At 35.0% G+C, this 25,556-nt stretch overlaps 1 long non-coding RNA gene across 1 annotated transcript in view; it reads right to left on the minus strand.

Annotated features, from left to right (window-relative positions):
- Positions 1 to 17,801, minus strand: part of LOC120222411 — a 23,506-nt gene extending 5,705 nt beyond the window's left edge. Inside the window, exons 1-2 of the long non-coding RNA XR_005526034.1 lie at positions 17,728 to 17,801; positions 7,928 to 7,936 (exon numbers count right to left, since the gene is read on the minus strand). This is a non-coding gene — a long non-coding RNA (uncharacterized LOC120222411). The remainder of the gene's footprint in view (positions 1 to 7,927; positions 7,937 to 17,727) is intronic.
- Between the last annotated feature and the right edge of the window lie 7,755 nt (positions 17,802 to 25,556).

Consider the following 25,556-nt stretch of genomic DNA (forward strand, 5'->3'; position numbering starts at 1 on the left):
TCTGCCTCTTCAATCCGTGCATTGGAGGCCTCTAATTTATTATGTATCTCATTTATCGCATTTTTAAATTCTTCATGCCTATTTTTATTTTCCATTCTGTCTGTATCCATAGTTTCTTTGATATCCCGTATGTTTTTTTCAAGCCCAGCTATAGCAGAGAACTTCCCCGACCTGGGGAAGGAAGTAAATGTGCAAATACAAGAGGCTCAGAGGACTCCCCTCAGACGTAACTTGAATCGATCTTCTGCACGACATATCATAGTAAAAATGGCAAAATACAAGGACAAAGAGAGAATTTTGAAAGCAACTAGGGAGAAAAGGGCCCTAACATACAAAGGGAAACCTATCAGAGTGGTGACAGACGTATCTACTAAAACTTGGCAGGCCAGAGAGGAATGGCAGGAGATCTTCAATGTGATGAACAGTAAAAATATGCAGCCAAGAATCCTCTAAAAAAAGCATTATTTCCTTTTAATGTAATTCAGCAGATTTAGGCATTTGCAGATTCTAATAAGAGTAGAAGAGGGAAAGAAAGAGGGATGGAAGGAAAGTTACATTTATCAAGTGGCAATTTTCAGACAGTCATGGGATAAGGGTTTCCACATACATGTACCTTGTAGCAGGTATATTAGCTACAGTTCCCAGTGCCTCACGTGCTGATTATTTTTTAAAAAATTTTTATGTTTTTATTTTATTTTGAGAGACAGAGAGTAAGTGGGGGAGGGGCAGAGAGAGTGGGAGACATGGCATCTGAAGCAGGCTCTAGGCTCTGAGCTGGCAGCACAGAGCCTGATGTGGAGCTCGAACCCACGGACTGCGAGATCATGACCCGAGCTGAAGTTGGACACTTAACTGACTGAGCCACGCAGGTGCCCCTGATTACTTTTTATCCACTAAACAATTCATCCAAGTTGTCACTAAAAACACACCCTCACAAATGAATACACTCTCAACAACAAGTAGTTCCCCTAAACTTAATTTAGGATTGCCAAAACTCTTACAGATCACTAAGAAATTCATTAACACATCCGAGAACAAAATATTTTGTGGCTATTAGTCAATAAAAGGAAAAGAAGTCATTCTTAGACATGATAGCTACAGTATGAGCTTGTGCTTCATAAAATATGCCCCTCCTTTCCATGCTAAGTTTCACACCTCTTATTTGTTTGTTTCTTTGTTTGTTTGTTTTGAGAGAGAGAGAGAGAGTGCACAAGTAACATGGGAGCGTGGGCAGGGGGAGAAGAAGAAAGAGCCTAATGCATACTCAACCCAAGACCCTGAGATCATGACTTGAACTGCAATCAAGACTCAGATGCTCAGCCAACCCACCGAGCCACCCAGGCGCACCTCACACCCCTAATTTAGACTAATGTCACAAATGTCATTCTCAGAGGCTATGTTAACCTCCAGATTGTCCTTTCCTCTTTCTAAATACACTCTATATTTCTAATATGGCAATCTTTGTAACACAGAAAGCCAACCATTTTGCTTACATGATCTAATTCTACAGTGCCTTTAAAATAAAATTTAAATTCCTTGCCTCAGTGTACATGGCTCTTCATGATTGTTTGTTGTTGTTTAACTGTGCTCTCATTGTCTCAGTAGACTCTTCCATGTAGCTTATGCTTAAATCTTATTGAAACCCTTCTACACATAAGGGTGGGTGTACCCCAATGTTTATAGCACCACTTTCAACACTAGTCAAATTATGGAAAGAGCCAAATGTCTATCAACTGATGAATGGATAAAGAAGATGTGGTTTATATATACAATGGAATACTACTTGGCTATGGAAAGAGTGAAATCTTGCCATTTAGAATAACATGGATAGAACTGGAGAGTATTATGCTAAGTGAAATAAGTCAGTCAGAGAAAGATATCACATATATTCACTCATATGTGGATCTTGAGAAACTTAACAGAAGACTATGGGGAAAGGGAAGGGGAAACAAGAGTTATAAACAGAAGGGAAGCAAACCATGAGGGACTCTTAAATACAGGAAAACTGATGGTTGATTGGGTGCGGGGGGGTAGGAGGTAAATTGGTGATGGGCATTGAGGAGGGCACTTGTTGGGATGAGCACTGGGTGTTGTATGTAAGTGGTGAATCATGGGAATCTACTCCCAAAGCCAAGAGCACACTGTATACATGGCATGTTAGCTAACTTGACAATAAATTATATTTAAAAAAAACCAAAAAACCCAAATCCTTCCACAGGTTTTGGACTTATCACAGTCTCTTACACTCTCACACTTTTGTAACACCTTATATAACTCCCACAAATCCTTCCAGATTCCATTACTTTACAAAACTTCCCTTGACTGTGGGAACACAGGAATCGGAATTAGAATTATGCCTGATGAAACGAGGTGCTACGTGGAAAGTATTAAGTGGTTGTCGGATATTTGAAATCAAACTTGAAGTGCTGCAGAAGTTCTTCACACAAACACTCAAACTATTTTTCTCTCACTGTAAACAACTGGACTTTACAAGGATCACGTATCTTGCAGTTGAAAAGAAAATCCTAAAAAATAACGACACCTTAGTAGCATTCTTAAATCTGGCACAGTATTATTCACATTAACACATTTTTATGAGACAAAATAAAAAAGTTAAAAAATATCTGGGTATTTAGATGTATTCGCTCATGTTAAACAGTATTTATTTACTACAAAATTTTAATGAAACAATAAATATTGCATAGAAAAACTATGTTACTTTTCCCTCAAGTAGATTTTCTATGTATATATATCAAGCAATCTACATCTAAAAAAAATAATCCTATGAAGAAATGGGCAGAAGACATGAATAGACACTTTTTCAAAGACATTCAGATGGCCAACAAACACATGAAATGATGCTCAATGTCAGTCATCATCAGGAAAATACAAATCAAAGCCACACTGAGATTTCACTTCATACTGGTCAGAATGGCTAAAATGAACAACTCAGGAAACTACAGATGCTGGAGAGGATGAGATGAAACACAAACCCTCTTGCACTGTTGGTGGGAATGCAAACTGGTGCTGCTGCTCTGGAAAATAGTGTGGAGGTTCCTCAAAAAATTAAAAACACAACCACCCTACAATCCAGCAGTAGCACTGCTAGGAATTTACCCAAGGGGTACAGGCATGCTGATTCATAGGGGCCCATGTACACCAATGTTTATAGCACCACTTTCAACACTAGTCAAATTATGGAAAGAGCCAATGTCCATCAACTGATGAATGGATAAAGAAGATGTGGTTTTTATATATAATGGAATACTACTTGGCTATGTAAAGAGTGAAATTATGCCATTTGCAGCAAGTGGATGGAACTGAAAGGTATTATGCTGAGAGAAATAAGTCAGTCAAAGAAGGACAGATATCACATGTTTTCACTCCTATGTGGATCTTGAGAAACTTAACAGAAAACCATGGGGGAAGGGAAAGGGAAAGGGAAAAAATAGTTACAAAGAGGGAGGGATGTAAACCATAAGAGACTCTTAAATACAGAGGACAAACTGAAGGCGGATGGGGAGGTGGGAGAGAGGGGAAAATGGGTGATGATGGGCATTGAGGGCACTTGTTGGGATGAGCACTACATGTTGTATGTAAGCGATGAACCACAGGAATTTACCCCAGGAACCAAGAGCACATTTTACACACTATATGTCAGCCAATTTCACAATAAATTATATTAAAAAATAAAAATAAAAATAAAAAAGCAAATATTTGAAATAAACAAAACAAAACAAAAAAAAAAACAAACAAAAAAACTCAAATCACCACAACCAAAGAATATCTAAAGTCTGCTGTAAGTTTTGTCATTTATCTAAAATTAGATCACTCAAATTAAAAAAAAATTTAATGTTTTATTTATTTTTGAGAGATAGAGACAGCATGAGCAGGGGAGAGTCAGAGAGAGAGGGAGACACAGAATCTGAAGCAGGCGCTAGGCTGTGAGCTAGCTTTCAGCACAGAGCCCGATGCGGGGCTCTGAACCCATGAACCATGAGATCATGACCTGAGCCAAAGTCGGTCGTTTTAACCGACTGAGCCACCCAGGCACCCCAGATCACTTAAATTTGAAGAAATAAAAGTAACGGTAAGTGAGAGCCTCAAGTCATCCATAGAAACCTAAAATTAGTGATAGTGCCCAGATTTTTAGAGATATTATTTTACATATATGAATGTGGTAAAACAACATCAGAACCATAGGAATCTCATTGCTATTATTTCCTATAAAGTGATCTGCTGATCTAAAATCTTGTTTTGTTTTATTTTTGTTTATACTAATGCTTATCAGTACTATTCTTTACTTTCTCAATTTTTAAAGAGATGTCAGAATTTCCTTTTTTAAAATAATTTTTTAATCTTTATTTTTGACAGAGAGAGACAGAAAGAGAGACAGAGACAGAGTGCTAGTGGGGGACTGGCAGAGAGAGAGACACACACAGAATCTGAAGCAGGCTCCAGGCTCTGAGCTGTCAGCACTGAACCTGATGCAGGGCTGAACCCACAAACCTTAAGATCACGGTCTGAGCTAAGTCAGACGCTTAACCGACTGAGCCACCCAGGTGCCTCAAAATGTCAGAATTTCTTAAGTAATGTTCTGCTCTTTTAGATTGTTATAGTGATGTTCTTCATTAGAAGTTACAGCTAGCCAGTAATTCAACTCTAGTTTGTAATATTAAAAGTCAATAGATAGGCTTTTCAAGTACTAATAGCTATCTTTCTGAAATACTTGTCACCTGTAGCTCATACTGTAAATTAAGGCTGCTGGTCTAGACTTTTGTTCAGATTTCTATAGCTCTATAATTTTTCTTTTTTCCCCTTTTACTCTTTTTTATCAACTTCTTCACATTGTCTTTGTATCTATCTTTATCTATCTATCATCAATCATCTATCTATCTTGAACCTAACTCGAATTTTGTATATAATGCCTGTATATAAGAATTCAATTAAAACAGGTCATACACAGCAGTGTAAAAGGTGCTTTCAAAGTTGTCTCATTTGATAATCAAAACAGCTTTTGGGCATAGATTTTACAACTATATTTTTAAAATCAACATGAAAAGTCATCTTCAGTTTTCCAACATGTAACTATTTGAACTTTTCAATGGCCATTTATTATTAACATTAAAAAAGCAACAATAGAGAAACTTGCGGTGCTTGTATATTTGCATATATACCAGGGCTACAGGTACATTTATATATCAATATGATTATATGAGGTCTAATTATATTCATTTATACTCATTTCCACAGGTTATCTCTCTCTCTCTCTCTCTCTCTCTCTCTCTCTCTCTCACACACACACACACACACACACACACACACACACACACACAGCCTTTTTTTCCTTTACTTTCCAATATACTATTTAAATTCAAGTTAGTTAACATATAGCATAGTATTGGTTTCAGGAGTAGAATTTAGTGATGCATCACTAACATATAACACCCAGTGCTCAACCCAACAATATCCATCACCCTTTTAGTCCGTACCCTGCCCACCTCTCTTGCAGGAACCCTCAGTTTGTTTTCTATAGTTAAGAGTCTTTTATGGTTTTCCTCCCTCTCTGGTTTTATCTTATTTTATTTTTTGTATATTTTTATAAAGAGCTTAAAAGGAAAAATGAGCACTAAAGATTTTAAATAATATTCAGCATCTTGTAAGCAGTGAATAACAGATCTTGGTTTCAAGCACAAGCTCTCTCTTCCATTTATCTTAATAAAAACAGTTTATTGTTTCAAAATTTTTAAAACTCTATTCTTGACTCAATTAAATCAATATGTTCATCTTTTAATTGTAAGGCATTTCCATAAATTACTTTCAGAACAATATCTGGCACAATATTTTGCTAACTTGTCTTTTGATAAACATATATCCAACAAAATTAATTTAATACAGATTTAAAGAACAAGTCTTATTATTTAAATGTATTTTTTCTTCTCTTCATATCATACAATTCTATGGCTCCGTGGCTCTGAGAGGTACAAAGGAAAGGAAAGGTAGTAAAAAATTGGTAAACATAGTAATAAAAGATACAAGAAGTTTTGAAACTTGCTACATATATGTTTCACAGTCTCCATATTCACATGGTAATTAGGCTCATAGTTCAAAGGAGAGAGTATTTTGTGAAATGTTTCATAATAAGTTTCCACCAAGTGAATTTAATATCTATGGATTAGCCAAGGACAAAATAAAGTGAGTCTTTATTTCATGGGCAAAAGGAATTGAACCTGGACAACATGAAAAGATGTCATTTATGATTATATTAATAGAATTATTTGAAAAAATAATTGAAGTAAAATTCATAGAGTTCAAATAACAATATTACTTAGAATTGATATCTGCTACATTAAAGTAAAAGTCATAGTTTGAACTTGAACTATCAGATACACTTCCTATTTTCCTCAATAACTAAGCAATGCATTCTAGCAGTTAGAAAAGAAAAGAAAAGTAATACATTTTTTATATATGATAAACTATTAGTTTAAACATTCCATAAAAAAATATACATTGATACATAAGTATGATCATCTGAAATGTTTGGTAAATGTATTCCTAAATTGAGAGGAAAACAGTAAGATGTTTTCAGATTTCTTCTTCATGAGTAAATTAATACTTCCAAATTCTACTTTGTATTAATTAAATGTATTACCTCATTTCTTCAGCTTTACCCTTTCTTCTTAGGTATATCCTTTCTGTCTTCAGAAAGAGATGTAAAACGTCTTCATGATCTTGAATAATAAAGACATAAAAATAATTAATCACAAAGTAAATGGCATATTATTTCAAATACATTTAAATTATTTAATTTGAGTGAAGTTAGCACTAGTTCCTCTTAGAAACATTAATTTGAATAACTATCCACAACCAAAAATGCCTTCACAAGAGCTAAGAATTCCAGGTGAGTCATTACATCACCAGAATGAAGCACACACACACACACACAAAAAAGACACACCAAGAAGGGTAAAAAAGATATTCACATTCCCCCCATCACCACTTCCCCAAGTCCAGGCAGCCTAGTGCCAAGAGAGAAAGAGATTCACCCTAAGAGAAACAGAAAGTGAAGTGAGAGCTAGTATGCCCCCTATAACTCCATGGTACCAGGCTCCCAGGGGGCTCCCATGAACCCAGGGCCTGGCCTACCTATTCCATTACTGAAGCGCTTCCATAAACTCAGATGCCAAGCCTACTTCAGTGGTCCCTAGGGCCAAGTCTGTCCTCACAGGCCCAGGCACCAGGGTGGTCTCCATGTATTTAAGCACCAGGCCTGCCCATCTGCTGACCCAGGCACCAGACTGGTCTACACAAGGATTTGAGCAACAAGCCCACCCATGAACACCAAAAAATGGCCCATTCAACCTCTTGATGAGCTGTCTGATAAAGAGTTTATCTATCAAATCCAGTATATAAAGACTAGAAAAGTCTACTTCCTTGACAGTAGAGACACCAACACAAAGCCATAGGGATCATGATTAGTCAAGGAAATATGATACCACCAAAGAAAACTAATAAAACTCCAATGATTGACCTTAAAGAAATGGATACTTATCACTTGTATGACAAAGAATTCCAAGTAATCCACTTAAAGAAATTCAGTGAACTATAAGGAAACACTTATGAACAACTAACTGAAATAAGAAAAATAATACATGAGAAGAAACAGGAGTACATATATTTATATCAGAAAAAGTAGACTTTAAGTCAAAAACTGTAAGAGATGAAGAAGGCTATTAATTAATGATAAAGGGGTCAATTCATCAAGAGGATATAACAATTGTAAATATATATACACTTAATATTGGAGCACCTAACTATATTAAGCAAATACTAAAGGAAAGAAATAGAGAGCAATACAATAATATTAGGGATATCCCTAATACCCCTACCTTTAAAAATGGATTGATCATCCAGAGAGAAAATCAACAAGGAAAAACTGACTTGAATTATATTTCAAAGTTCCTATGTACCTACCAGATATATAGAACATCCCACGCAACAGAGGCAGAATACACATTCCTCTCACGTGCACATGAGACACTTTCTAGGATGGATCACATGTCAGGTCCCCAAACAAATTTTAGCAAATGTAAGAAGGCTGACCTAAGTATCTTTTCTGAGCACAATGGTGTGAAACTAGAAAACAACAGCAGAAGGAAAACCAGAAAATTCACTACTGTGTGGAAATGAAACACTGCTGAACAACTAATAGGTCAAAGAAGAAACCATAAGAAAAAAATTAAAGAAAAATCTCAAAGCAAATGAAAATGAAAAACAACATACCAAAATTTATAGGATATAACAAAAGCAGGTCGAAGGGAAAAAGTTTATAATGATAAATGTCTACTACCTTAAAAAAAGAAAGAAAAATCACACACACCTAACTTTACATCTCCAGGACCTAGGAAAAGCAGAACAATTTATATATGGAGATATCAATAAAATATATAGACAGAAAAATGGGTGAAAAATTTTATCAGGAGTTTCACAGAAGGCATTTCCTCAAAATCAAACAACACTGAAACACCAGTGTATACACAGTAGAGTGCCTAAAATTAAGAAAAGCAAAGTTAGGGGCGCCTGGGTGGCTCGGTCGGTTAAGGTCTGACATCGGCTCAGGTCATTATCTCACGGTTCATGGGTTCAGAGCCCCGCATTGGGCTCTGTGCTGACAGCTAGCTCAGAGCCTGCAGCCTATTTCAGAGTCTGTATCTCCCTCTCTCTCTGTGCCTCCCCTGTCATGCTGTCTCTCCCCCTCTCAGAAATAAATGAAACATTTAAAAAAATTTAAAAAAGAAAAGAAAATTTATTAAAAATTCCAACTGAAAAATGGCTTCAAAGATAATAGATAATTTTCTCAGATATCTATAAGCAGTGGATTATGAAAAACAGATTCAGAACAACATTAAATATTACATTTCTTATGTGTTTACACTTTAAAAAATATTCTTCCATAAGTTTCTCTTAGTGTCTGTAAGTTTCAAGTTGGTTTCTTTTTGGCACATTATTGTATCTCCTTATCTATTCAAAGCTGACAAACTGGGTATGCACTAAAGTTGAGATTCTTACAGAGAAAGGTTTGTGGAACAATGTGTGGGAATTACCAACTGATAAGCAGACAGATGATAGAGAAAAGGCCTCTCAGTTTGAGTTGGGTTATACTGGTATCTAAACATACTCATAAATATACTCCATGTTTTCAGGCACTAAAGTCATTTTAGAGAACACATGAAAGACAACGGTAGGTAAATAATTCATAAGAAACTGATGTATTAAACAGCATTTTAGTATATTCATTTATAGTGAAAACTATGATTTTCCAAAGGAACAATAAGAAGATAGAAGCATACTATTTCCCTAGGACAATTTACATAAAGATCCACATCATAAACAGAAATTTGATCAGAACACAACAAAGAATAGTCGTTTGATTCAATGGGTTATTAAAAGTAGGAAATGGGTTCACAGGGTATCTCTATACTAGGGATATTCATTTTCACAGCAGTTGATAGCACCTTCAAATAGCTTCTAATTGTAGAATTTCAAAATCTTCATTTGTCTTAATAATATGAATATAATAGCGAATGTATCTTCTCATTTAAAAAGGCGGTAGAACAAAAATCTCAGGCCAGTTTTAGTCCTTGCCATTTGATTTTCAATGCATTCTGGCTCTCAGCAAACACCTATATGTGCACAAACCTCCCCTCCCCCCCCTTGACTGTATTGGCCCATTTAGAGTGGCAGACATGCAGCCAGCATCTATAAATGTCATGTGTGGTCACAAGCCCGTCTGAAATGGGTGGGTAGTTGCTCCTTGAATTCATCAATTTAATCACCTCTTTGGCATCTGTTTGACCTAGAGAATATACCAAATAAAAAGTATACCTCTATGATCTCACACTTGGATGGGCATCAAATATGTTAAGAAATTTTATCTTTCACTAGGGTCTGTGATTTCTTTTCATGTAACAAATTTTCTCTTGTGCCAACCACGAGAGTGTTATCCTTTTACTTAGCGATGTAACAGAAATGTTACACCAGCAATGACAAGTAATATGACACCAAAGAATGTTTTAGTTAGGCGATAAATTTGATAAAGAATCGAAAAGAGTATCAAAGTCTCTCAATTCAGGAAATAATTTTCAGTAAAATATATCTGTTAATGAAATAGTTCAGCTTCCATGTGAAACTATAATGGAACACAATGAACCATTAGACTTTGTAAGTTTAATGAAATTAAATGATTATTACAATTTTTAGATAGTAAAAACAAAAAATAGACATAGTCTTTAACCAAAAGAACTTAAATCTTTTAAGAGTATATTTCTTCTTCGAAAAAAAATAAAATCATAGCCGTTCATTCACAATTTCAACATTAACTTGATACACCCTTCATTCTAACAGTGTTGAATATGCAAAATTTTATTTCTGTTTCTACCCGGCCTGACTGAAGTCAATACACAAAGCTGCTTATGGGAAAGGCTTGGCAGCTACAGTCCTGCAGATGTGAAGATATGTGCTCTGTTAGCCCTGGCAGCTGGGTATGTGTGTGCTACCCAGTTATATTTCTTGTCTGACCTCATGATTTGCTCCACTGTTAGCTGTGGCGACAGCTGTTCAGCTGTATTGAGGTTTTGTCTATTATTTATTATTTATTGCAAACTACAGCCCAGCACAGCTAAGTAGCACTATCTACTAGAGGTAATTGTGCTGAACAAATCTCTTGTCCCCAAATCCCTGATCTGGAGTACATGATATGAAGGCACCAGAGGAGCCACGGTCAGCAAAACGGGGAGGAACACTCATTCTTTGATTCTGTGCTTATGAGAGAGACCCTTTCCTTATCTCCTCTGCACAGCACTAATTTAAGATACAGACTGCCAAAATTCATTAAAAACAAGTTTAATAATGAAAAAGCCTATCTTGTAGCATTTTGAAATAAAATACAGATGATTGAAATTGCATTATTTAATATGAATTTTAACCAAAAAAGATCTACAATACACATAGTATATGTTTAGGAGACAAAGAGTAAAAGAATCATTTTCATTCAATGACTCAATGTATTTATAGCTATACATTTATTTCTAAGCACTGTGCTGGCAGCATACCACAATGTTTGTGTGTGTATGTGTCGTGATTTTATTATCATTCAATTTGACACATTTTCTAATTCCTCTCATGCTTATTATCTTTGACTCAGTATCGTTTACAAGTGTCATTTAATTTAAAATCAAGTGGGGATTTTCTAAATGTCTTCTTGTTATTGATTACAAATTTAATTATTTCGTAAATAGAGAACACTTTATAAGATTTTAATGTTATTATAAGTTGTGATTTACTTCTTGACACAGTATGTCATTTAACTTAGTGAGCATATCACATGGACTTGAAGTGATTTTATTCTAGTTCTTGAATTTAGTGTTCAGTACCTCAACTGAATAAAGTCATCTGAGTGTCCAGATTTTTTATTTGTTTAATAATTCTGTTGTTATTTTAAAAATTAGTTTCCAGAAGAGTGTGTTAACATAAACAAATACTACTGTGGGTTTGCCTTTGTTTCACAGTAGTACTGTCTGATGCTTTTTGAGTTTTGTGCTTTTTTGCATCAACCTCTGTGTAATTTTATATTTCAAGTGTCTATTATTGACATCATATACTTGGCTCTTGGTATTTTTTTCCCAAGTCTAAACACCTCTGGTCTTATTTGCAGAGATTAACCTATTTGTAAGTAAAAATTGATACTGTTATTTTTTCCAATATTTTGTCAGTTGTTTTTATTTGACCCATCTACTTTAAGATCACCTTATCTTCATTTCTGGGTTTCTTTAGCCTCAAACCAATATTTTTTTAATATTTTTTTTTTAATGTTTTATTTATTTCTGAGAGAGAGAGAGAGAGACAGCGTGAGCAGGGGAGGGTCAGAGAGAGGGAGACACAGAACTGGAAACAGGCTCTAGGCTCTGAGCTGACTGTCAGCACAGAGCCCGACGTGGGGCTGGAACCCACGAACCGTGAGATCATGACCTAGGCGAAAGTCGGACGCTTAACCGACTAAGCCACCCAGGCGCCCCTCAAACCAATATTTTTAAAAATTTATTTCTTGACTTTTGAACTATGAATTTTGTATTAAATTTTAGTGGTAGTTCTAGTAAAATTTGTATACTTAACTTTCAGTCTATTTATATTTAATGTTTGTTTGATATAAATGCCAAAATACAATTTTAGAACTTTCTCATTGAATTCATATAACTTTTAAAGAAAGAAAAAATATATGTTATCTTTTATGTACAGCCACATATTTACTACTTATAATGCTCTTCTTTCATTCTGATGACACACGTTTTCATTTATGCCAATTTTTTTAATCATGAAGAATTTCCTTTGTTAAGCCTTATGGCATAGGTTTGCTGTCAAAAAAATTTTTTTCAATTTTAATTGATCAAAAATGGCATTACTTCATCTTCGTATTTTATTTTTTTAATTTATTTCTAGGAGAGAGAGAGACAGCATGAGCAGGGGAGGATCAGAGAGAGAGGGAGTCACAGACTCTGAAACAGGCTCCAGGCTCTGAACTAGCTGTCAGCACAGAGCCCGACACGGGGCTTGAACCCACGAACCGCGAGATCATGACCTAAGCAAAAGTCCGACCCTTAAACCGACTAAGCCACCCAGGCGCCCCATTCATCTTCATATTTTAAAGATATTTTAGCATGACACAGAATTCTAAGCTGACAATTCTTTTTATTCCTTTACAGAGTTCAAAAATAAATTATTTCGATTTTCTTCTGGGCTCCATTATTTCTAATTAGGAGTTCACCACCAGATGTATTATTTTTATCTCTATGTAAAGTGTCATTTTTTTAAATTTGGCTGTTTTCAAGAGGCTTTTTTTTTTTTTTTAATTGAGAAAGAGAGGGAGAGAGAAAGAAAGGCAGAGAGAGCCAGAAGGAGAGAAAGTGAAAATCTTAAAATCTTAAGCAGGCTCTGTGCATAGCACAGAACTTGATGCAGGGCTCAATCCCATGACCTGGGGATCATGACCTGATCATGAGCCAAAATCAAGTACGATACTCAACAAAGTGAGCCACCCAGGCAGCCCAAGAGCTCTTCTATACACTTTATAGAATCAGCTGTGCATTTCAATGATTTACAGTAGGAAGTTTTGGGGTAATCCTTGTTATTCCTGTCCATTTGGTTTGTATACTTTGGAAATTTTTGGCCATTTCTTCATATGTTTCTTCAAATACATTTCTGTACTTCTTTCCTCTATTTTTAGGTTCTAACTATGTATCATAAATAATATATTATAATCTCAAAACTAATTGATAATCTAGTCATCCTTTTATAAATGAAAGTCTAGCTTATTTTATAGCATGCCCATCCATAGTAAATAAAAAATTGAGATAAAAATATTTATAAATATGCATAAAAGTGCTGGTGAGCTAATAAGAAAATAGAAATTTGTGAAGCTAAAATGTAAGACAGAAGGGATAACTAGAGAAATAATTTTGTTGTCAAATTATTGTTGCCCTTTCCCCTGTAGATATACAATTTGAGAATGACATCAATGTTGACGAGAAAGTGAAAAGTGCTGTCATTATTTTTATGAAGCTCGCAGAGAATGTAAAATTGGACTTCAGTGCCCAATAAGAAAGAAGAGAACTAACACCTCAGATTCTAAGCTTACATCTTATTAAAGGTATATCTGAAGTGTGCCAGTCTTCACAATGAGCTTAATTATAGATTGTCTTCAGGTATTCCAACTTTACAATTGTTTGGCAAAAGCAAAGAAATCAACACTAGAGGAAATTAACATTATCCAGGGCCTCAAAATTTCTCTTACTTTTTCCATGCCCAATGCTTAATATTCATATAAAAATAAAAAAGACTATTTGCCTTTCTCATTGGCAAATAGTATTCCATTGTATATATAAACCACATCTTCTTTATTATTCATCAGTCAATGGACATTTGACTCTTTCCATAATTTGGCTATTGTTGATAGCACTGTTATAAACATTGGCATTTGCAACAACATGGATGGAACTGGAGGGTATTATGCTGAGTGAAATGAGTCAGTCAGAGAGAGGCAGGTATCATATATTTCACTCATATGTGGAATTTGAGAAACTTAATAGAAAACCATGGGGGAAGGGAAGGAGAAAAATAGTCACAAACAGAGAGGAGGCAAGCCATAAGAGACTCTTAAATACAAAGAACAAACTGAGAGTTTATGGGAGCAGGGGTGAGGGGAAAATGGGTGATGTGCATTGAGGAAGGCACTTGTTGGGATGAGCAGTGGGCATAGTATGTAAGTGATGAATCATGGGAATCTACTCCTGAAGCCAAGGGCACACTGCATACTGTACGTTAGCTAACTTGACAATAAAATATATATATATTTTTAAAAACAGAGTGCAGTCCCCAGAGGGACTCCTATAGAAACCAAGGGCTGCAGGAATGGTGGGCAGGGTAAATAATGGTTATATCCCCCACTGAAAAGATGGCCAAGGACCAACTGAAAGCCCGGCTAAGGAAGTCCTCGGGACACCATCTGTGTAGATCAGCCTCCCAGGGGACAGAGCAGAGTGGTGAAGGCTGGAAAGTCCTTCTAGGAGGACAACCAGTAGCCAGTCCAGAACCCAACTGCTCAACGTGGTTCGGGCCTCTGATAGGGGGGCAGGGCCTGGGGAGCGGCGGAGCAAGACGAGGAATGCACTTTCCCATCATGTAATCACTGTATTGAGTTTTTTAAAAAAGATCGTTGATTTGTTTTGATAATAATTTTTAAATACAAAGTTAAAAATAGAAAAAAGTAAAAAATAAATAAAAACAACAAAGGCATCAAAAGTATAGAGCCCATTCCTGAAGACTGGGAGGTAAAATGGATCCAAAAAAGTAATTTGACCAGGAGTTTGAAACACCTTTGGTTAAAAATTTAAGAGAAATTATGAAGAAAAGAGATAAAATAATAATATATAAAAATAATAGAACTTATAAATCCAAATGTCAATCCTGCACAGAATTAGAAAGACACACTAGTATGTTTTAAAAAATAATTATCTTATTTTCAGAAATATCACCTGCCAGATTCCCTATAATTTTTACTATACTGGAAAGCACCAATGCAAAAACTGTGAAACTTGATAAAAAATTTGTTCTAGTAACCAGAATTCAAGGGAAACAAGAATTGATTAAACCTGATCTGTTAGAGATGGAGCTGATAAGAACTGATAAAGATTTTAAATTGCCATTAGTAATACAGTCAAGAAAATAGAGAAAGTGGGTTAAAAGGGAGAAAAGATGAAAAGTTTAACAAAGATTTGGGTTCACTAAACTATACAAACAATATAAATCCAAATTTAATTATTGATGGGTTTAGCAGAAGACTAGAGACAGCAACCTGCCATCTGCAATAATTAATAAGGTTCAGAACTGATTTAAAGCTCAGCAGGAAAATTTTGTCTTTATCTCTGAGGATGCTAGATGCCTGCTTTTTTTGGTTAGATTGTTGTTTTGTTGGATCTACTATTGGCTAAGATAAGGGAAATGGTATTTCTGAGGTACTCTTCAATATATGAGACTTTTCTAGTTACACTGGTTAGTTTCTTTACTAATGTTTTGTAACTACTCTGGCCAGTTTGACAAACCTGGTTTGAGAACTGGAAGAGTCAGAGAGCTTTTTAAATGAACTTTCTCAAAGCCAACAAGATTCCTCACTACATTCTGAAGATTCGGACTCATTACAGCCCAGCTTGCAAAAATTAGGCTCAAGAGGAGGCTCATGCCGTGAATGTCCCTCAGATCTCAAAGCTCGACTGCATTCTCTCTTTCCTACAGCAGCGTGTCTTTCACTTTTTTAAAAACAAATTTTCTTAATGTTTATTTATCATTAAGAGACAGAGAGAGACAGAGCATGATCATGACAGGGGCAGAGAGAGGGGGAGACACAGAATCTCAAGCAAGTTCCAGGGTCTGAGTTGTCAGCACAGAGCCCAATGTGGGGCATGAATTCACAAACCCTGAGATCATGACCTAAGCCAAATTCAGATGCTCAACTGACTGAGCCACCCAGGCGCCCCATGTCTTTCAATTTAAATAAAAATCTCACTTGAATGCACACTCAGGTGTCTGGGGAGTCCTCTTAAATATCTGAAATGGGAAAGGAATAAAAATAGTGACCTGAAAGATAAATTAATAAGGAGATATCAACCTTATCTGTAAAAGAAAGATAAAAGTAAGTGTAAGAGATGGGTAGAACATTGTGTGAAGAAAGAAGAAAATCAGGCAAAAGCAGTCTCTGAAGACATAATAATAAAAAGTTTCCAGAAAAAAATCCTTCAATCCTTGGGCAATATTTTCTTCAACAGAGAATAAACTGATATTGGAAAAGAAGCTTGTTTTGTGCTAATGATCTGTATTAGTTTTATATGCTGTGCAGCAAGTTATCACCAAATTATCAGATTAAAACAACACTCACTTATCTATTGCTGTAGATCAGAAATCCAGACACAGTATAATTAGATTCTCTGCTCAGGTTCTCACAAGGTAAAAATCACGATGTCAGTGGGGCCGCATTTTCATCTGGAGTTCAGGATCCTCTTCTGAGCCCATCAGGTTGTTGGCATAATTTAGTTCTTTGTGACTGTGAGTCTGAGATTTCACAGGTGTACCTCAGAGCTCAAACTGTACGTTTGGTTCCAGACGACCACAAAAAGCAAATATCACAATAAAGGGAGTCAAATTTTTTTGGGTTTCCCAGTGCATGATACTGTAGTCGATTAAGTGTGCAAAAGCATTATTTCTAAAAAAAATTATGTACCTTTATTTAAAAACACTTTATTTCTAAAAATATTAACCATAAAGCTGAGCTTTCAGCTAGTTGTAATCGTTTTGCTGGTAAAAGGTCTTGGTTTAATACTGATGGCCGCTGACTGACTAGGGTGGGGGTTGCCGAAGGTTGGGTTTGCTGTGACATTTTTTGAGAGAGAGGGGTTGGGGAGAGAGAGAGAGAGAGAGAGAAACACCAGTGAGGGAGTGGCAGAGGGAGAGAATCCCAAGCAGGCTTCCCATTCAGTGCTGTGAGGAGCCCGACATGGGGCTCCATCTCATGACTGAGATGATGACCTGAGCTGAAACCAAAAGTTGGACGCTTAACCCATTGAGCCACCCAGGCGCCCCAGTGGCAATTTCTTTAAGTAAGACAGTGAGGAAGTGTGCTGCATCAACTGAATCTTCCTTTCACTAATGATTTCTCTGTAGCATGGGATGGTTTTTAATAGCATTTTACCTGCAGTAGAACTTTCAAATTTGTAGTCAATCCTCTCAAACCCTGCTGCTGCTTAAACAACTATGTTTCTGTAATATTCTAAATTTTGTTGTCATGTCAACGATCTTCACCATGAGTAGTTCTCATCTCAAGAAACTGCTTTCTTTATTCATCTGTAAGAAGCAACACCCCATTCATTAAAGTTTCATCGTAAGATTGCAGCAATTCAGTCACATCTTCAAACTTCCCTTCTAATTCCAGTTCTTTTGCTATTTTGACCACATCTGCAGTCAGAAGATACACAACATCTATTGATTCAGCTTGAGTCTTTATGGACATGGTTTGTGGACATGGTTTGTGACTTTTGTTACTACCATGTTATGGTAGTAACATCGATGATCACTGATCACAAATCACCACAAAAATATAATACTATGATATGAAATGTTTGAAACGTTTGAAATATTGTAAGAATTACCAAAATGTGACACAGAGTCACAAAATGAGTAAATACTTTTGGAAAAAATGGTGCCAAAAGGCTTGCTTGATGAAGAATGCAGAATAAAACTTCAATTTGTTAAAACACACACACACACACACACACACACACAGTAGCTATAAAACAAAATAAAGTGCAGTAAATGAAGTATACCTGTATTTTCTTTCTGGCTGTTGGACTGGGGTTACTCAAGTCTGCTAGAGGACACCTTCAAGGCCTATCAAGACAGCTGGCTCACAGCAGGGAAACTTCCTTCTTCAAAGACTGTAGGAGAATCATTCTCCCTTCAGGAAGAAACACAGGCCCTCTTTTAAGCTCCTTTACTAATTAATCCTGGCCCATCCAGGATAATCTTCCTTTTAATTAACTCAGGCTGACTTAGGAGTTTAATCACACATGCAAAATCTCTTCATATTTTCCATGTGTTGCAGCCTAATCTGAGAGATGAAATCCTGTCACTTTCACAGGCCATCCCCACAATCAGGGGAAGGGATTATACAGGGTGTGTTTAAGGTTGGCCACAAGAATCTTGGAGGCCACCTTAGCATTTTGCCTACCACGTGATCCTCATTGAGATTGAGTATCTAGTCAAAGAAATTAGTGATGATGTGACTGGAACTGCCCATTTGCATTATCAGAGTGACAGGGTCAGTGAAAACAGGCATAATGGTCTGGATCACCCCACCTTGCAAGTGAATTAGATTAGATGACATACTAAGTGTAGGAAAATCTACAACAGGGGGTATGGAGATAATAAAGATGAATTCCAGCTTAGAGACCAGCTGCAAAAGTGAACACCTTCAATTAGAGTTGGGATGAAAATATCTTAAAAAGTAAGCAATACCAGAAATTAAATCAGAATGTGTTCCTTGTTAACTGACCATTTTTAGAAAAGTATGTTATTACTAGCAGAAAGAATGTCAAAAAATGTAAAAGAAACTAAAAATAAAATGCCATTTGATGGAAGTCAGAATAAATATGTAAGTATGTGCAAAAAAAGTGTTTAAACTCTTCTATTAAAAGAAAAAGAATTTCAAGTCATAATTTACAACTCTGTATGTTATTTATAAATTAAAAGATAATGAAACAGAAAAGTTAAAAATAATGTGCAAACAGACAATGTAAGTCATAATACCCTAATCCTAATTGGGTAAAAAGATTGCTAATTTTTATGAAAATTACAGTCTATAATTAATGTTATAATCTTTTTATAAAAACATGTCAAACATTTAAAAAACTGAAAAAAATAAAACCCATTAACCATCATTTAGATTAAATAAATGCTAATGTGTAATTGTATTTGATTTACATCTTTTATTTTTAAATGAACACTTTCAGATACAAATAACCCCTTTGTATCTTTGTGTTTCAACACCGTTAATAACATTAATTATTAGTAAATTATTTTACTAATCATTTCTGGACATGTTTATCAATAACACCATATTAATTTGCATATTCATTTAATTTTTTCAGAATTTATAGTATGACATTCATCATTCTCCATCTGGCTATTTTTACTTAATTATATTTTTTGAGATTTATACACAAAGTTTAGTCACTTGCATAGCCCAGAAATATTTCAGTGTTTGAAGAGACACTTTACCCAAGGGCAAGAGGGAACCAAGGTGCTGGCATATGTAATCTATTGATCACTCAATAATCAGATAATTTCAAAACTGTTTTGACCTGACCACCTGACCGAGGCAGCAGTACTCTCACGTTTTTTCTGCACCACAGTATTTTCAACATCTGACTTTGTACTGATTTATTTGGCAGCATTTTTAACCATTTTATCACCTCCACAGAACATTGCACTGGCAGACACTCAAAAGTAGAAAAAAATAATCCTGCAAGCCAGGGCACTTCCTAACACTGGGTGTTATATGGAAACCAACTTGACAATGAACTATATTTTTTTTAAATAGTAGAATAAAATAGGTACTAAGTATGATTCTGTAAGACCTGTGAATAACACAATGTAAGAAATCAATCTAAAAAAAAAACAACAAACCTCTTTATTCAATAAATTTTCTGAAGTTTGGGTGGTCTATGGCCTGAGGATATTACCTTTCAAAATTAAATTTACATCATTACTTTTTACATGCTACCACTAACAAAGAAGGGTAGCCATTTGCTAATCTCACTGAAATTTTTTCAAAGCTTATATCTAATTCAGGTGTATAACCCAGATTCATTTGGTTCTGTATAGAGTTTTGTCTCAGTTCTGAAAATACACATTGTTAAACCCTTCACATACATTTTTCCTGTATAGAGTTTAAAATAATGATCACTTATTCTAAAGCCCTTCTGCTACTAATACCAGCAATTAGTTCCGGATGTTTATTTGAATTAATCGCTATTTTTCTTAATTGTAGGTAACGTTTTCCTCTTTCTATACATGTCTACTAGCTTTTCAATGTTCACTTGACATTGTGATTTATATGCTGTAGAGTTTCTTGGTTTCTATATTACCAAGTGAAAAGCTTTCGATTTTGCTCTTGCAAACTGTTAAATTATGGGTGAATACCTTGATCATACAGAGTCTTGGTTTTAAGCTTTATTAGAGAGTGGTTATTATGGTTTTTCCTTTAGTACTAAGGTGAATCCCTTAGCATAGGCTTAGAAGTGGCAAACCGAGGGTTTAAATGAAAAGTCAAAGGGGTTTACCTAGCTCTTCTTTCTAGCACAATGAAGCTGTTGAAATTTTTGTCCATCTCTTTTGGACTACAGAGAATATTGTCTATTATGTATCTCGAATTGTTAGCTTAGTATAGTTCAGTAGTTCTTAAATGTACATTTTTTTTTGACAAAGGCCAAGTTTTGAAGAGAGTTTATTCACAGATTTTTGGAGTATCCCCTTTTGTGCTTCCCTTAATTCTGGGATGTTACCTTCAATTTCCAGCTGCTCTAGCATCACTGAATTTCTCATTCCAACAACATTTGTTCTGTTTGAGCTCTATATCTAATGAGCAAGAAACTGCCTTCAGGGAAAATAAAAAGAAGAATTCCATCCAACATGGCCCACTTTTTAAAATCTGAACCATATCTAATTTCTCTTTCTTTATAAAAAATACTTTTCATAGAAATCAAAAATTCATAATATAAAAGGAAACAATGAATTTACTCAAAAATATATTTGATCTATTTGCCATGAAGTAACTAGATACTGAGGAAACAAATGAAAAAACTTAATAACTGTTCCCAATGGTTTTTGGAGTTTAGTTCAGTGTCCCTTGAGTGCAGGCATGATTTCTTTACTTGCAGATAACCAGGCCCCTGCAGAGACCTGGATTCAATGATACCATGGAGAGGTCTATTAAATGTGCATTGTTAAATAAGCACCCAAGTTATTCTGGAGCAGGTTGTCTGGGGACAAGTTTTTGAAGAAAAAAAAAAAAAAGAAAAGAAAGAAAGAAATCTGGTCAGATCAAATAAGAGGATTGAGAATTCATGAGTGGCAGCAATTCCCAACTTTACTCAATGGCAAATAGGATTTTTTTCTGTCTAAATGTTTTATAAAATTTCCAGCTGAAATCACATTGTCCAAAAGACCTGTGGAATGCCCTGCCTTGTATGATTGCAATGAATCTCAGCTTGTTTTCACTCGGTGACATTTCGATCATTCAGTATGACCTGAATGTGTGCAGTTTGGCTTCAGGACTAAAAGACTATGTTGTTCTGAAACCAAGAGCTCTCTGACCAAACTTGACATTTACTGGCATAACTCAATATCACACTGATAGTTGAATGTTCACAGAATCCCTTGCCCTGCTTCACAACACTATTGATGTCTTAAACTATTTCATTTATCAAAGGCTATCTCTCCAAGAGAACAAAATCAAGCATAGGTCATTTTAATACAAGCACTCAATCAATTTTTCAATTTTAACCTTGATGGAATCAAATGATATGAGTGTTTTTACTTACTCAGAACATTCTATTTCAGCTCTGTCGAAAAAATTTATTTTCTGTTTATTTAAATGCCTATCAAAAAATTAACCTATCTAGTTGACCACACCTAACTATATATGTATATACATTTGAGAAGATGCATATCTTTCTATCCTCACTGTTTGATAATTCATATATTCCATGTGGTTAGATACCTTATAAATTGATAGAATTTGTATCTATACAGATAGAATAGATATGTATAGCTATATGTATCTGCCTCCTATCTATCTATCTATCTATCTATCTATCATCTATGTATAGAGATAGATCTTAGTATTTTACTTCTTGTACATACTATGTGTATGCGGTTTCAATCTATTATAAAGTTATGCCTTTTTTTTTTTAATCTGAAGAAAACACCTATAGTCTGGACAAGATTATTCCTAATTGAAGATGATCTGAAAAGTCTGCCATGAGTGAAACATAAAATGAAAAGGGGGAAAAAAAAGCATAAACTAGACATGTAGGGTAGGATCTTGACTCAGATCATTTCTTTTATTTCAGATTTATTTCTTGTATAATTTGTATACAGCTAGTATCTGGACATTACATTCTGCACTATTAAGTCAATAAACTCTTTAACGTTTTAAAGATTGTAAAAATAGTCTCAATTAGAAGAGTGTGCCTTGCTAAAATACAGAGGTATATTGAGTTACCCAGTATAAATACATAAACTGTACTGTACTAGGGAAAGAGTAGGAGACCAGTATATATGTATATATTATGTTTTACAATTTTGATTGGTCCCTTAAGGTAGTTATTTTACAGAAGTGTTTATGTATTCAGACTGGAAAACTATGGATTCAGATTGGATAAAATGAAAATAACATCTATTCATGCTATTTATGCCTACCCATTTTCAATATGCAATAAATATTTAATGAGAACCTACTATGTTCAAGATATTTGAAATTGGTCACAGAATAAACCAAAGATCATTGCTTATATGAAAGTTCCACTTTTGTGTGTTGGAGTATAATAAATAATCGAAAGATAAATTAGCAAAATGTTTATCACATGAGATAAAGAGAAATGTTGGAAAAGTAGATCAGGTGAAAGGGTGTGTGTGTGTGTGTGTGTGTGTGTGTATGTGTAGGGTTAGGTACTCAGGTAAGCCTGATTAGAAAGTGACATTAGAGCAAAGGTATAAAACTAGTTTTGTGAAGAATTTGGTCATGAATATATCAAGGGAAGAATGTTTAATAAATAATACAGGTAGTCTGAGGCTCTAAGAAATGTGAGTATATGACATGCTTGAAGAAGAGTGAGGAAATCGCTGTAGCTTAGGTGGAGTAAGAGGGCACTTAAAAGATAAATCAGAGAGGTAACTTATGTACTGATCAAACACAATTTGATCATAAGGACTTTACATTATCTATGACATTGAAGGAATGACAGAGAAAAGAACTAATATCTTAATAACCTATAACCATCTTGGAATTTAAACTTTTATGCATTTTCAACATGAATATTACAAAGTGCTTAGTAGTGCACAGAATTTAATGTAAATTCCCTATTCAGTATTTCACAATAACCTGAAATTTCAAATGTTTTGTAATATTGCCCTAGATAAGGAATCTCATGGAACTAAAGCCTATAAAGATCTTCAAATAGAAGTAAATGACCAATAACTGGTATAATTTAAAATATTTTTGAGAGAATGAAATTTGTAAGAGATAATTCTATTGCACAGAAAGCTAGAGATGGATGTGAAAACAGTTAAAATACTTTATAAAATGAGAGTCAAATCGGAGAGGGGCACTTGTGAGGATGACACTGGGTGTTATATGGAAACCAACTTGACAATAAACTATTTGCAAAAATAAATAAATAAATAAATAAATAAATAAATAAAAATGAGAGTCAAATATGTTTTGTACATCATGGATATTATTTTTCCTAAAATCCTATTAAATATTATTTGTCACAGTCACTAGTTTGAGGAACTGTAAATTGATCTTTTATGTTTGTAGCTGGTCTGCTTTCTTCTTTCCACTTTCAGAGTCATTTTATGATTCTATCTGTTGAATTATTTTCATGTTATTTAGGAATATTTGGAGGAGGGGGCAGAGAAAAATGAGCCTACATCAATTTTCTCAAAACCAAAAGTCTAATTTTGACTTTTTGAAGTTATTGTAAAATTATCTGCATACAGAACTCTTCTGCTAAAAATACCATACATAAGGGGCACCTGGGTAGTCCAGTCAGTTAAGCATCTAGTTTTGGTTCAGGTCATGATCTCATGGTTCATGAATTTGAGCCCAAAGTTGGGCTCTGTACTGATAGCTCAGAGCCTGGAGCCTGCTTCGGATTCTGTGTTTCCCTGTCTCTCTGCCCCTCCTCTGCTCATGCTCCGTCTCTCTCTCTTTCTCAAAAATAAATAAGGATTAAAAAAATACCACACATCTAACTACAGTAGTTAGAAATAATTGTTATTGCAAACTAGGGACTTCTCATTTACTCTGCTTTATTTCTGAGCATCCAGATAATCAAAATAATATAGAAATGTACATGTGGAAATAAATTTACCTTAATATTTTATACCTATGATATACAGAGAACTGACATGAATGTTATTGTTATGGCACTTACAGCAGAGAGACTAAAAGTTGGTTTTTCCAGCAAAGGAAACTGAAATCAGTTTTCGTAATATATATTTGCCTCCCAGAACCTATGGCATGGCTATTCAGTTCATTCATATGATGGCATAACAAGGCCCCTGAGGATATAACTTTTTGATTCTATTTTATTAAATGTCACAAAGTGTAATGTTGAAGGTTGTATGTAACACAATTGCTATTTTTACCTAATCTCTGTCTGTCTGTCTCTCTGTCTCTGACTCTCTCTCTCTCTCTCTCTCTCTCTCTCACACACACACACACACACACACACACACACACACACACACACACACACACACACTTTTCAAGGACGCTCTATAAAAGATTTATGGTATCATGCAACTTTTATATCAGCAAATTCACTAATGGCTTTTACCAGTGAATCCCACAGGACTTCTGCTTTTTAAATGTCGAAATACAGCTCTTACACTTCAAAAGAGAAGAAATTTGGTGTGAAAGGTTTGAAAGCAAAAGGTGGAATAATATGTTAAAGGAAATCTCAGCCCTGATAGGTCAAGAAGTTTATTCTTCTGTGGTAACTTAAACATGGCACACAGCATTACAACCCAAATTATCTACACGGCAGCTTACCACATTTCAAGAAATATGACTGCACTTATGTTTCATGGACTTAGAAGATAATGTTTATAAGCTATACTATAGCTGTGGCCCACGAACTTATCTCCGTGTTTACATGTTTTCAAAGCCATCATTTTATTTTTGCAAATTCAGAGTAACATTACATAGTGAGATACAAAAACAGATTTTCCTCAGGATAGCCTACTTGTATGTACCAGTGAGTCAATAGGAAGAAAACAGAAGATACTTTGACTCCCTGTGCCTTAGTAGCGGTGTGAGTCATTGTTGTGATATATCTATAGATACAGATATAGATGATATATAGACATAGGTATATAGTTATAATCACACACACATCATATGTATATTCAATGTTAACATTTGGCATGCATTTTTCTAAATGCTTAACTCATTTAATGCTAAAAGCGAATATACAAAGTGTGTGGCATTAACATCCCCATTTTAAGTATAAAGAAATAACCACCTTAAAATCACGTCTTTGGTCACATAGCTATAAAGTAATAGAGCTGGGAAGTGAACCTGCAACCTAAGCACCTCATGTGTGTAGTCTATCTGCCTTATCCTCATCCTGTTACTCTAAACCATGTCCATACTACAGAGGCTATCT

Source organism: Hyaena hyaena, unplaced genomic scaffold (assembly GCF_003009895.1).
Source record: "Hyaena hyaena isolate Hyena2069 unplaced genomic scaffold, ASM300989v1 scaffold_872, whole genome shotgun sequence".
NCBI classification, from domain to species: Eukaryota; Metazoa; Chordata; class Mammalia; order Carnivora; family Hyaenidae; genus Hyaena; species Hyaena hyaena.